This window comes from Marmota marmota, unplaced genomic scaffold (assembly GCF_001458135.2).
Source record: "Marmota marmota marmota unplaced genomic scaffold, marMar, whole genome shotgun sequence".
In the NCBI taxonomy this organism is placed as follows: Eukaryota; Metazoa; Chordata; class Mammalia; order Rodentia; family Sciuridae; genus Marmota; species Marmota marmota.
Genome location: NW_026000048.1, coordinates 10,199,385 through 10,213,255, shown reverse-complemented (window position 1 = coordinate 10,213,255; position 13,871 = coordinate 10,199,385). Strand labels below are relative to the sequence as shown.

Sequence of the window (13,871 nt, the reverse complement as noted above, 5' to 3'; positions counted from 1 at the left end):
TATAAGAGACAGGAGCATGAGAAGAAGATTAACATTTAACAGGGATGAGAGGTGGGAGGGAAAGCGAGAGAGAAGGGAAATTGCATGGAAATGGAAGGAGACCCTCAGGGTTATACAGTGGAGGGGGTAGAGAGAGAGGAGGGGAGGGGAGGGGAGAGGTGGGGAGGGGGGATGATGGAGGATGGGAAAGGAAAAAAAAAATAAAAAAAAGACAAGACTCTTTAATCCGATTTAAAAGCCAGAAGTAGTTTATCATGGCACCGAGAAAGCAAAATCCTCATGAAGCTTTGGGAGATTCTAGCTTTCTTGCTGTCCTCTTCCCCACTGACCTTCTTCCAGGACCCCACACATTAAAGCCATTGTGTTGTCAGGCAGCCACCTCCTCCAAGACAGGGTGCCCTCTGCTGGAAGGTGCTCCCTAATCTCTGGGCTCTCTAGTCCCTGCCCCACTCCCTCTATCCAGGTAACTGCAAACCACTCTGTAGATAGATTCTAGATCAAATGTTACTGCTTCAGGGAATACTTCCATGATTGGGTCCTGTCTCCTCATTATTTGTTTTATCCTTACCCATTATAGCACTGAGATAATTTGCAATTACACATCAATTTGTGCCTTTATTTGCCAACTGCCTGAGTATCCATCTCTATAAGTACAAGGACTGCATATGAATTGGTCACTACTGATATCTCTGTCTCTACCACCATGCCTGGCACAGCAGGTACAAAAAGAAGTCACAATGATAACATTGAGTTTATCCCCAGAATGATGAACTATATTAAAATCCTGATTGAGTAGTTATTATCAGGGTATTTATTTATGATTACAGGGAAAATAACTAAATGGAACTGTCACCAAATACATGTATTATTTTCCTTGGTAAATCAGATGTGTGTGTGTGTGTGTGTGTATATATATATATATATAAATATACATATATATGTGTGTATATATAAAAAATATATATAAATGTGTAGTATGATTAGGATAATATTTAATTTTTCAAAGGATTTTTTGTATCTACCATCATATTTGCTTATCAAAAAAATCTTTGAGAAAAATTAAGCAATTTTTTGCAAAGTGATTAAGGTACATATATTTCTACCTACACATATACATTATATAGTAGTGGATACTATATAACATATTATCACATTACATATGAACTCCTTTACTAGTATATTATATATTATGATAACATATTGTACTGCTTATCATATATGTGAATTTGCTAATTTTACTTTACCTGAAGTTACACTGGAGGCTTATTGCAAAACAGGATTTGTTACTGAGTTGTATAATCAAGAGTGATGATTAAGATGGCTGTTAACTCTGTGTGGGTGTGGCTGAAAAGAGCAACTCTAGACCAAGCCATTCTGCCATGTTTGCCTGTAAAAATAGCTCTTTAATTTTGGCATCATCTTTTGTTCTTTGTTTATAATAATAAATTGATGTGTGCCATGAGAAGTCTCTCACTGCTAACTTTTCTGTAGAGTGAGAGACAATAAAACCCAAAATGTGTTCGTTGCACTGGTACATTATTTGACATGTGCCCCACTCATGCTGGTGTTTTACTAAGAAGGCTTGTCCATGGCTTGAATGGAGTAGACTGAATACAAATCTATGAGAAAACATAGATTTTTGAAAGTACATAGAATTAGGAAGAACAAATTTTAAAAAAGTTAGATGTGTATATCATTGGCTTTGCATCAAATACTTTGTTAAGCACTTTCATATATTTTATCTTTCTCATTTAATCCTCTCCATCTTGAGAGATGTGGGCATTATTATTTACGTGTTCTAGATGCAGAATGAAAGCACAAAGAAGTCAGTTAGCATTCAGAAAATCTCAGGAGTAACCTGATTTAAGGAACTGTTCCACCACTCTGAGCTAATTAGTCAATTCTATTGACTTAAGATCTCCTGGAGCCATTTTTCAGTTATATTGACTGTTTTACCATAGACTTATTGTCTCATCCTATTAGACAAGTTTCCAGTATCTATGAATTAAAATGGCTACCTTTATACCAAGGCTTTATGTTACCACGCCAACTGCTATGATCTAAATGTGTGTTTCCCCTAAATTCATAGGTTAAAAACCTAATTTCCAAGGAAATAGTATTGGGAGATGGGTCCTTAGGGAAGTGATGAGATCATGGGGGATTAGAGCCCTTATAAAAGAGACCTCAGAAAGCTACTGATCTCTTTTAGCCTTTCGAGGACAAAATTAGAAATTTGTTGACTGCAAAGAAGGAGAGGACCCTCACCAGATCCTAATCATACCAGTACTCTGATCTTGGTCTTCCCAGCCTCAAAGACTATCAGAAATAAATGTCTGCTGTTTATAAATCTAATATATTTTTTATAGCAACCCAAAATGGACTGACATCAACTCTCCCTGATGCCTATGGAGCTGGTTTCTCAACACCTTCTAAAGCTTATACTGGGTCCTAAGCAATGCTTCAGTGTGTGCTTAGTGAAATGGGTTCTCTGCTGTCCTCCTATTTTCAGGAGACAGCTTATCATTCAAGAGCTGTTTGGTTATTTATCACTATTTCTCCACATGTCAGTTTCCATGAAAATATGCTGCACAAAATCACTACCATGCTGATAGATCCCAGGCTTTGTGAACATTTCCATCCATGTCATTTATTACCCTCTATACTATGCTTTAAGCCTGAAGTCCCCCAAATGCAAGTTGGATGCTTGCTTCTGATGGACAGCTGCTTCTTTTGCTTTGTTCTAAAATGGCATCACAACAATACTATGTGCCAGTCATGATACCATTATCCTGATTATATTTTATCATTTAATAGAAAAAATTTGAGGTAGAAATTCTGTCTGAAAGGAAAACTGAGACAAGAAAAGAAAAGTGTATTTCTAAAGGTCACACGGCTTAAAAAGATTGAGCCAGGATTTTGCCTACAGATGGTCCATCTTCAAGACCTTCACTATTGCTGACCAGTGTCCTGATAGGATGCTTGCTGGAAGCAGTAGGACATTTTTTAGTTCAGTTTTCTGCTTTTATTTAAACATCTAATACATCACGGATATAGCATAGACATGAATATCGATAACCCCTACTAAAATTAATAGGTAATTTTAATCATAGAAATTGGAAGACTAGGAAACGTTTTTGTTTGGCCTAAGTGAAGTCCCCCATGTAAGGTAAATTCAGTCTGGGCCAATTGATGCCTTGGAATGTGTCCCTTGCAACCTGACATTGTAATGAACTAGTTAAGAGGGAAGAGTGCCAAGTTCTGGGAACTTCAGTGTGAGGGCAGAGAATCTTCTGGCAAGGAGGAAATGCCTCTGGTCTCAGAAGAGGGGGTGAGTTTGGAATTTGAAGAAATGATTAGGAAGAGAATCCCCAGTATTGGATGGGGACCTTGGTTCCCAGTACTGGTGCATTCATATTCCGATTCACCCTCCACAGAGGTCATCACTATTTTAACCTCATTCTCGCTCTTGTCTGCTTTGACTCCCGCCACTGGAGTCCCCTGCATGTAGGTCTGACAGATGCTTGGAATGTTCTCAATCAATATTTGTTGAGTAAAGTGGCCTGGGAAATATTTTCTGCAGGATTTCATATTTGATTTCCTGATGAAATTCAGTAGAAAAATATTATGTAGAGATATAGAATTTTGTTAGCATATATGTATTTCAATGAATTTGTAGCATAATATGGAACCAGATTTCACTTCTGTTGAAAACCTTTGGTTTAATATAGGGCTGTCCTTGTGGAGGCTGCTGTAAATACTCAGATATTTGCTAGTTTATGTTCTTGGACAAATATGTTTTCTGCCATGGTCATTTGAATGCCTTCTCTGGGGTTTGCTTAGGAGTAAATTAACTGGCATAGAATCATCTTTGAACAACATTTGTTAATGCTTTTGAGGCCGTGTGTTAAAAAAAATTCACAGTCACATCAATCATATTAAAATACATTTTTCATGTGATGATTTTCTTAAATATGCTTTTTAATCTCATATATTGCAAAAGTGATAAAAAATATGCCACTCAGAAAATGTACCATTTTTTCCACAATCAATTATATCACCAAGGAGTAGTCTTTGTTGATTCAATATTTAGGGACACCAAATCCTGGAAATCTTTTTTGGTTCCGGAGATTGAACTCAGGGGCGTTCAGCCACTGAGCCACATCCCCAGCCCTTTAATTTATTTACTTTAGAGACAGGGTCTCACTTAGTTGCTTTTGCTGAGGCTGGCTTTGAAATCGAGATCCTCCTGCCTCAGCCTCTAGAGCCACTGGGATTACAGGTGTGCGCCACTGCACCTGGCCTCCATGCTGAAAATCTTGTAGTGAGTGTGCCATGTACATTTTTGTGGTCAGGAAGCAAGGAACTGAAGTCCCTACATGAAACTTGGAACTTTTTCTGTGTTGGACATGCTTAGCTTAGTCCACTGTGGAAGAAGCTACCTGTAAATTTGAAAGTCTAGTTAGCCACAAACAGGAGGAGCCTGTGCAGTGTGTAAATCACACTGGTCATTTGTTTGCATCTTTCTTTCTGAGAGTGGCTGGGGAGTGGCATCTCTGAAATGTCATAGCCTTGCTTTATTATCCAGTGTGGAAGGCAACCCAGGTCTGTTTATGAATATACCTTTCATCTTCTATCTTAAAAGGTTCTGTAAGGTGGGCAATATTGATAGTTCCAAGCTGAAGTTGCAGGGCCTACACAGTTCCTGCCTCAATAGGAGAGAACTTGGACCATCTGCTACAATGCTGAAATGAAAGAAATGCAGGTAAAGTCCTCAATCAAAAAGAAAATAACTCCAGATTGTAGCTGTATCAACTCAGGGAATCAGTTAGCCATTGTGTTAAACTTGTTCATGAATATTATAAATGCAGCGGCAGTAGCCCTTATTGGGAATATGTGCCTTAGAAAGAACAACAGGAAAGGCTTTTTATGCTTCAATCACAAGTGGGAATAGAAGAAATGATTTTGCTATCTGGCCCTTTGAGGAGGCCCATTGTTCTTCTTAGCAGAAATTCCCAGATATTCTGGCTGTTCTGATCATTTTTCTTTTTTCCTGCTTTAGGTAGCAAATTGACAGTGGGTTGGGGAGTGTAAATGTTGGGGCAATAGAAATTATGTAAATGTTGCATTCCAGCAAGAAAACTTTCAACCCCTTGGGGTCTTTTAAACAGCATTAATCTAGGAATTAGATACAAAATTTAACTTTTTTCATGCTAATAATGATTTCATAAAGAAAAACTCGTTAGTAAAGGTGACAAATATGAAGTTCTATTGAACATTTAAATTCAGGAACCTCAGCGAGTGCCCCAGGGAGATATTTACTCAGCCAATGACTCTCTGATGTTATTAAGAAGTAATTTATTCAAGAAAGTCTCCATTCATAAGTTTACATAAGAACAATACCTACTTTACAAAGGCTTGTATTCTCACTATATCACATACCTAATTTACAATGACTTTTGGTTAAAATTTTCATTAGGTTGGTTCAATAGTATTTGATAATTTTAATTCAGTTTTATGAGATCCCAGGTTCCCATTTATAGGAAGAGAAAATGCAGAGGAAATAAATTTTTAAAGAGCACATTTATCTCTCCAGTGAGCTCTATGTAGCAAACCTGAGGTGGAGAAAAGTTAGCCTTTCGTATTTCTATGGCAGTCCCTTTCAGGCATCGACTATGGGTATCCATTGAAAACCAAAGCAGATCAGAGTATCAAAGCTTTACCCATCAGTGCTGCTGTTCCACAAGAGAATCTCATATGAAATACTAAAAGAGAAAAAGTATTCTATAGCACAAGTGTCGAGTATTTTCATAGGCATAGGAAAATAGAACCCATATAGGTCAGAGGTGAGTACAGGTTTTCTAAAACAAGGATTATTGAGCATATGATTCTCAGAGATTAAGACTTTTGTAGAAAAGCCATTATGTAAGGCTTACTTAAGACCATGAAATTAGGGCAGATTCAAAGTCCCAAATGCTAGAAGATAAGACTAGGATCAGGACCAGCTATCCCAGGATGCTAGTGTGAGCCCTTCTTAGGCACAAATCCCCACTTCCTGCTCCAGAAGGAAATAGAACTCAGAAACATGGTAGACCCAACCCTAGTAGGGTGATGGGGAATTTGTCCCGTTTGACTGAAGAAGGGATGAGTGAACAATAGGCTTTGAAAAGCAGGAAATAAAAAAACAGATACCCAGAAGATTAAGTTTTTTTCAGGAATTAATATTCCTTTCAAACTACTTAATCTAAACTTCCATGGTGATAACTTTACACTTTGTAGCTAATTTGCAAAAAGGATCTAACAAGCAAAGTACAACTCTTTCCTCATTTTATCAACACATTGAAAGAATCTAATATTGTTTGCCAACAATGGAATCACCTTTCCACAATATTGCCACCATTTTGACATTGTTGAGCTATCAACAAAATTCCCTGTGTATATCATGGATTGGGGTCTTGAAAAATTAGCTGTGGTTCTGCCTAGATGGCTGTGATAGCAGAGGTGAAAATGATGATCTACTTCCTGGGCCACCATTACCATCCTGGAATGACCTTTTCATGTCAAGGAAGAAGATTCTGAAACCACTATTCAGTGAATTCCATCGGTATAGAAAAGTAGACTAGCTGATTTACCATCTAAATGTCAAGTTTTATTTATAATAGCCTGATATGTGTTCTTCTTTTTAGCTCTTGAAGGTGCCCATGGTTTACTTAGGAAACAGACTCTTTTGTACCCATAGCAATTTGCACAAAGGGAGGAAGTGCCTTTTTCTCAATAGAGGTACTGGACCAAAGAGTCACATTCTGATGATGGCCCACATCAAATGAACATGTCCTGAGTGTTTAGATGGTAGCCCCTCAACACATGATAAAAGCCTGCAAACCAAAGTCAAAGCCTTGTGTGTTAGTTTTATATGGACTTTATGCTTTGTCTTAGATATATTCTGATAGTACTAGAAGTGAATTTATGATTATTGTATGTGATTATCATTATCATTATAAATTACAACAGTATTTTATAGTATATAATGGAATGAAAAGATAAAAAGTGACATTAAATAGTAGATTTCAGTGTTAAATCACATATTGTATCATTTGGCAGTTAAATGTCTCTTAAATATTAAGGAAAATTTTATCATTTGATGTTTGCATAAAGAACTAAAGGAACTATATCAAGCTGCATTACTAAGTACAGTTGGACTCTGTCATATAAACCACCAGAGAGCAGAGGTTGGTCCTCTTTCCATTGGCCTCTACGAAGAAGAGGATAAGGCCAAAATTTTGGCTGATTTCTGTACAATTGCATTCCTGTCCCTAGACACTATGCAGAGAGCACATAGAGTTTCCCTGCTTTTTCATCACTTCATTTAACTCATCCTGACAACTCTTTAAAGCTCTTCATTACTTCTAAGAAATTGACACTTCGGTCCCTGGCAGTCATCTGTGTTTAGCCTCCTGTCTCTTGGCTTTGTTGACCAAAAAAAGCACATCATTATGTGGAAATATTAACTCTCAGTGGTTAGAGGATCAATGAAATGGCTTCCAGTGCTGTGGATAATTATGTTTGATGGTTTTCCCAAAGACTTCACAGACTAGGAGCCTTGCTTTCTCAGACTGAGGAGATTCAAAATAGGATGTTCTATTCTTGTGATGGAAGTTGGCCCCATTTGACAAGGCTTCAGTTGTTATTTTTGATTTTCCAATGTTGTTTTACTAAACCTTCTGCCAATGGAAAGGACCTTGCATAATCCACACCCATCACTCCTATGCCAGGAGAGAACAGGGAACATCAGACAGCAGCAGCTGGGTTTTCAACTCACTTTGTTCTGACTCTGGCTTCCATTAGATAATTACTCTCAGTCTTTACATTGATGCAGGAATTAACCTAATCCGTGATGTGACCACATGATTGTAGGAAATCTGAAGTCCTTTTACTACCTAGAATATTCGATTATTTCTCAGCTCATATTAGACCCACTATGATCCTACATCATCAACCCCTTCATCTCAAGGTATGAATCCTAAGCACTATACAAAGATTGCAATATAGGTAATTCCCCGAGGCATGATTAATCCTATTTCAGGGTGCAGGAAGTATATGATTTATTTATTTATTTATTTGGGGGGTAGAAGTAGGACCCCTTGAAAGAAGATATTTTAGTAAGGGGTGGAGTAAAATGAGAACCAACAAAGAGTGAACAGCGTGAGAAAATTCAGAGATCCTGGATATATTTTTGCTTACTGCCATTTTTGCCTTTGGCCTTATTAACAAAACTCTAGGGATTTAAAGAGTCTAAATTGCTTTTTGTCACATTCTCAATTAGGCTAATCCTAATATTAATGAACACTCTTGAACAATAAAATGTGTAAAATTTTTATTCTTCTCATAACCAAACTGATCACATATGACCTTGAAATTTCACTGTCCAGGAAATACATATGTATTTTAGGATTAAATAACTTTTTTTTCTTTCCCATCTGCACTCTAAATCTGTGCCATATGTCACCTAACAAGGTATTTTCCATTATTTTTTCTTCACTTCAGTGCATGTTGTTTCTCTTGTCCCTTGAAAATTAGCCTGTCTGTAATCAGAAATCACTTCTACTCACAGTTCAGTGCACCTACTGTAGATGTGGCAAACGCTTGTTTACAGAGCTGGTAATTGGATTAAAACATTGAAAAGAAACAGAAAAATGGAATGTATTGAAAAAAATGAAAAACACAGCCACGGAAATCAACAAAACCAAAATGAATTAAAAAGCTCTAATGAATGAAATTGGTATGAACAGAAATCATTTATCAGTAACAATGCTCTAGAGTTTTTGGTCCTCAATATATAATTGCAATGATAGTTAAAAACCTGAAAGAAGGAGGAAAAGTATTTGTGAATAATCTTTCTTTGAGGATAGTTTAAAAATGGTTGATTGGTTTCTATCTTTTGCGCTGCCTTGAAAGATGGACTGTGCATAAATTTTCACTATGTCTGAAGATCAAAATACTATAGCAGGGAAGGTTCCCTGTGTTAAATTATTTGAGAGAGAGAATTAGTTATTCTTTTGAATCTAGGTCCTATTGTGACACCTGAAATAACACAGAAAAAGAAAACAAGTATGATCTCTTTCAAGAATCTTGCTGAGTGGTGTGCACAGGTAGAATGTGGCATTGTGCGCCATTTTGTTCACTTGAAAGTGATGGAGTTGATACGTATTGGTTACTTCCATCCTCAAAGGTATAGCTATAGAATTACTTTTCTAAATATTCTCCTAATAACCTTGTTTGCTTTTTAAAAAGAAGTTGATATTTTTAGGAAGCAAAATAAAATAACTTGCAATAAAACAAAAGCAGCAGTAATCTTAGGAATGTGAAATCAACTAGTCATAATACAGAAATGTCAATATCTGATAACAGATAGGTTCTCATGTAAATATGACCCATAGGCACAATGGACCAGACTCAACAGTAAACACAATTCAGAATAAAAAACTCCAAAGAGAAGCAACAGAAATGTTTGTATGCAGAAAGCAGAAATCCAGAGTATCAAAAGCACATGAGTAAACAAAACTACCTTTTTAGCAGGTACTCTGAAATCAGTCCATTTCAAGTCTGCAAAAATGTCACTTCTTACCTGATTGCCTAGATCACTCCTTTCTGTAGCTCTGGAGATCTAAATATGAAAAAAAAAAGTGTAAGTAATTTAGTCTTTGTATTTGAGAAAGATACTTTATGTAAACTTATAATACTTAAAAATTATTCAGTTAAGGAAAAAGTTGGGATAAAGCAATGTATAACCATTAAATGAACGAGATTAATTTTATGTTACATGCTATTGCAAATGGCTCATTGTGCCCACTGACCTAATGTGAAGGAAGAAGTGAAATCTAGTTCTAGGGGAACTTCTTCAGTCTTCATCAGAGTGAAATGATATCGTTGCATTAATGATTTCTTATTTTCACCACATCTGTGCAAGTAAGATTTTTCTGTTTGGTCTATATTCCCTTGGGGATATTGATACTTGATCACTACCTCTATTTTATCCATATTAAAGTTTGAATGCGGGAAGAGAGAAAATGAATACTCTCCTTCTGCCACAGAAACTCTGTCTGGGAACCTAATATCAGAAATATTATAAGAATCTTCTTAGACTGTTTATTTAGATGATAAATAGAATATTAACCAGTTGTACTAGAATCCATTAACCACATATAACAGTTTTATTTTTTAGCTTAACAACAACACTGGGTTTGAAAAAATTTAGAGGAGTCACAATTTATTTTCCTGATTGTCAGTGGTATTAATTTATTTAATTGGTAGTAATGAAAGATATCCTATTATAAATGTGAAATCAAAAGTCAATTATAGAGGGGCTGAGGTTGTGGCTCAGTGGTAGAGCGTTTACCTAGCATGTGCAAGGCCCTGGGTTCAATCCACAGCACCACATATAAATAAATAAAATAAGGGTATTGTGTCCAACTACAACTAAAGAAGTAAATATTTAAAAAACAAAGTCAATTACAGAATCACTGAATCCATTGGTAAACTGTAGCTTACCAAATCTAGCCTGCTACTTATTTATATATAATTCATGAGCCAGCAATGGATTTTAATTTTTTTAGTGGTTGAAAAATATTAGAAGAAGAATATTTCTTAGTATATAAAAATATCAAATTTTAGTGTTCATAAAGTTTTATTGAAATACAAGACTATACACTTTTGTTTCTATAATGACAGAAATGAGTCTGCCTCCTGACCTGGGTTGTAATTAACTTCATCTTTGTTGGAAGAAATAGGGGAATAATGTGATGAGATCCTAAATATTGAAACTGATCAATCAGATATGTAGGTGCTATCTTTTTCAGGTCACTAAAATGAAAATGACTATATTTTGCTATGGGTCATCTAGGTGAATCACAACAAACCATGAAGGGACATTCATGATCAAATGAATTCTGGCTATCAGCACTGGAAGTTCTAAGGTGGCATCACTGCTGTACTATAGAAGCTTATCAAATTCATTTTTTGCTGATATGACTTCAAGATTATCATTAATGTGCAAATAAGAATATCTAGAACTTTAACTCAATATGGAATAAATAAAAACAACCCTCAAAACACTCAGAACACAATATGTAAATGAATATATCCATATATGTAACCATAATTTGTAAGTGGATAGTTACCAAATCTCCTTTTCAGCTTATAATAAGACTTTGAGGCTATCTAGAATATTATAAGACTACTTAGAAAATTAAGTCAACACAGACTAAGTAAAAACAACCCTTGAAAAATTTACATGAAGTTCAAAGTTTACATATTGAATATATCAACTGTACAACAATACTTAAGCATTTACATGAAGTTACAAATGGTTACAACCAACATATTTATTTATTTATTTAGGGTACCGGGGACTGAACTCAGTGGCATTTGACCACTGAACCACATACCCAGCCCTATTTTCTGCATTTTATTTAGAGACAAGGTCTCACTGTCTCCTGTATTGCTTTTGCTAAGCCTGTCTTTAAACTCACCCGTCCTTCTGCCTCAGCCTCCCAAGCTGCTGGGAGTACAGTCATGTGCCACCATGCTGAACCCAACATATATTTTTAATGAAAAGATGTATACATATAAATATATATGTTTATATATATGTGTGTGTGTGTGTGTGTGCGCGCGTGTGTGTGTTTATCTATATATGTACACACATATATAGTAAAAGATTAATCTTGCCCCAAAAGAAGTCTGGCCTTTGCCCTAAGATCCTGCGAAATCATTTCTAAGTCCTTGAAATGTCCTTTCTGGTTTAAGGATCATTGTTTACCTGGAGCCCATTGACTACACCTGATAGTCCATGTTAACAATATGATCTATAATGGTGGGTTCTTGGGCCATGCATTATCAAGTCAACTTCTGGCAGGGCTAGAGACAAATATCAGTCATGCAGATGGTCATCTACGATTCTATAACACCCACAATAAAAGTTCAGGATAGCAGAGGGTTTTTATGTTTGACAATGCTACCTGCATGTCATCACACACAGTTTCTAGAAGTGATCTCTCTAGAAGTGTGCTCCACCAGGGGGAAAGGACCACTGAAAGTGCTGCACTTGGAATTGTTCTGGATCCTGCCTCATATACCTCTACCCTTGGCTGATTTTTAATCTGAATCCTTTCACTGTAGTAAAGATTTCTATGAGTTCAGTGGTCTTCATGAGTTTTCTGAGTATTTCTAGCAAATTATCAAACTGGAGGGTGATCTTGGGGATAACTTGCAAAGGGTGTTAAAGTGAGGGTGGTCTTGGAGACATCAGAAAATTACAGTACATGTACCCTTTTGATTTGCATACATATATATGCATGCTGTTATGAAAACCATGCCAGCAGTTTTTGTGTGTCTGTGAGACATCATTTATTCTAGGATGCTGACAATATTATATTTCTTCATATGGTAGTGAGTAAATGAGTATTAATATACCATTATCTTTTAATGCCGTACATATATATTTTATGCATTCTTCAGTATTTATAATATCTCAATATTTAAAAAGAGAAAAAACTCTCCATGTTATTACAAATATGCACACTTACACACACACATATACACACATACATGCTCAACAGTTCAGTGCAATAACTAAAGCAACTAGCCATGCAAAAGATTGCCATTCTACCCTCAGTCTTCTTATTTAAGGGCTGTTGTCTATTTTTCATGAAGAATGTGGCCACTAAAACCCATTCAATTTGTACATGTTCTCTTGCCCCTGCATCCAACCATTCTCTTGATAAGTATAGCTATCATTTTATACACAGGTATTATTTTAACTGTTTACAACAATTTGTTAAAGGAGGGAAGGGAAATGAACAAAACCTCTCCCAAGAGTCCTTTGTTTTACTTTAGTTGTTCAAGGATCATAATCACAATTTCATGATATGAGAGGAATTATTGGCTTGGCTTTATTTTATTTGCTACTTTCTGGAGATTTAGAATTTATGTCCCACTGCTTACATATGTATTTCTCTTGTTTGGACTTAGTTGTAGCAGTATAACCACATCTGTATAGATTAGATGGAATGACTTTAAAATCTCAGCTAGCCAATAGCATACTTGGGATCTCAACAGTGAACTATAACTTCCTTCTTGGACAGAAACTGGGATTTTGCTCCTCTTTTCAGTCCCTGCTCTAGTTCTTGGAGTAATGAATGCTTAGGTAAATTGTTTTCAGCTGATTGATCACAAATTCAGACCTATCAATAGACAATCTTCTGCACCTCTAGAGATGCCTTCTGGTCCAATTTCTTGCCTTTTGCAGTCATGGTGTGTCTACATAGCACATGCTTTGTTGTCATATAGAATCATTGGCATCTTCTGCATGGGGAAGAATAGCTAAAAACAGAACATGATTCTTTATAGCCAGATTATGGATCTTCTATAGCAGTTGCCAGAGTGTATTGCCTGACAAATCTGGTTGCAGCCTGAAAATATAAATGCTGGAATTTGGTTACAGTAAGGTAAGATAATTTCAAGTATTCATTTAACTTCTTAAGGTATCAAATATAATTTATTGACATTTGGGGAAAAAAACTGAAAATCAACACCTTTTAGGAATAATTTTTGCTAGATGTTAAGATCCATGTATATTTCCTATAGATACTGTTAAGAGCAATAAAGAAAAAAAAGAATTATAAAAATGTTTGATTAGTGAGTATAACAGTCAAAGTATGCAAAAGAGGCAGTATTATTAGAAACCTACTGAAGACAGTAACTTACTAGGTCATATAATAACTATCTTTTAAAAGTCACCCAGATAGATTGTCACAAGTCAGTTCCTGGCAATTGTATTACTCAGCTTTGTCTAGTTTCATTGTTCATATGGCCCT

At 36.0% G+C, this 13,871-nt stretch overlaps 1 protein-coding gene across 1 annotated transcript in view; it reads right to left on the bottom strand.

The window, feature by feature from the left end:
- The window catches only part of Celf2 (CUGBP Elav-like family member 2), a 788,139-nt gene that overhangs the window by 580,861 nt on the left and 193,407 nt on the right, over nucleotides 1-13,871 (bottom strand). The window contains exon 2 of the mRNA XM_048812770.1: nucleotides 9,623-9,661. The gene's annotated coding sequence lies outside the window, so the exon portion shown is untranslated. The remainder of the gene's footprint in view (nucleotides 1-9,622; nucleotides 9,662-13,871) is intronic.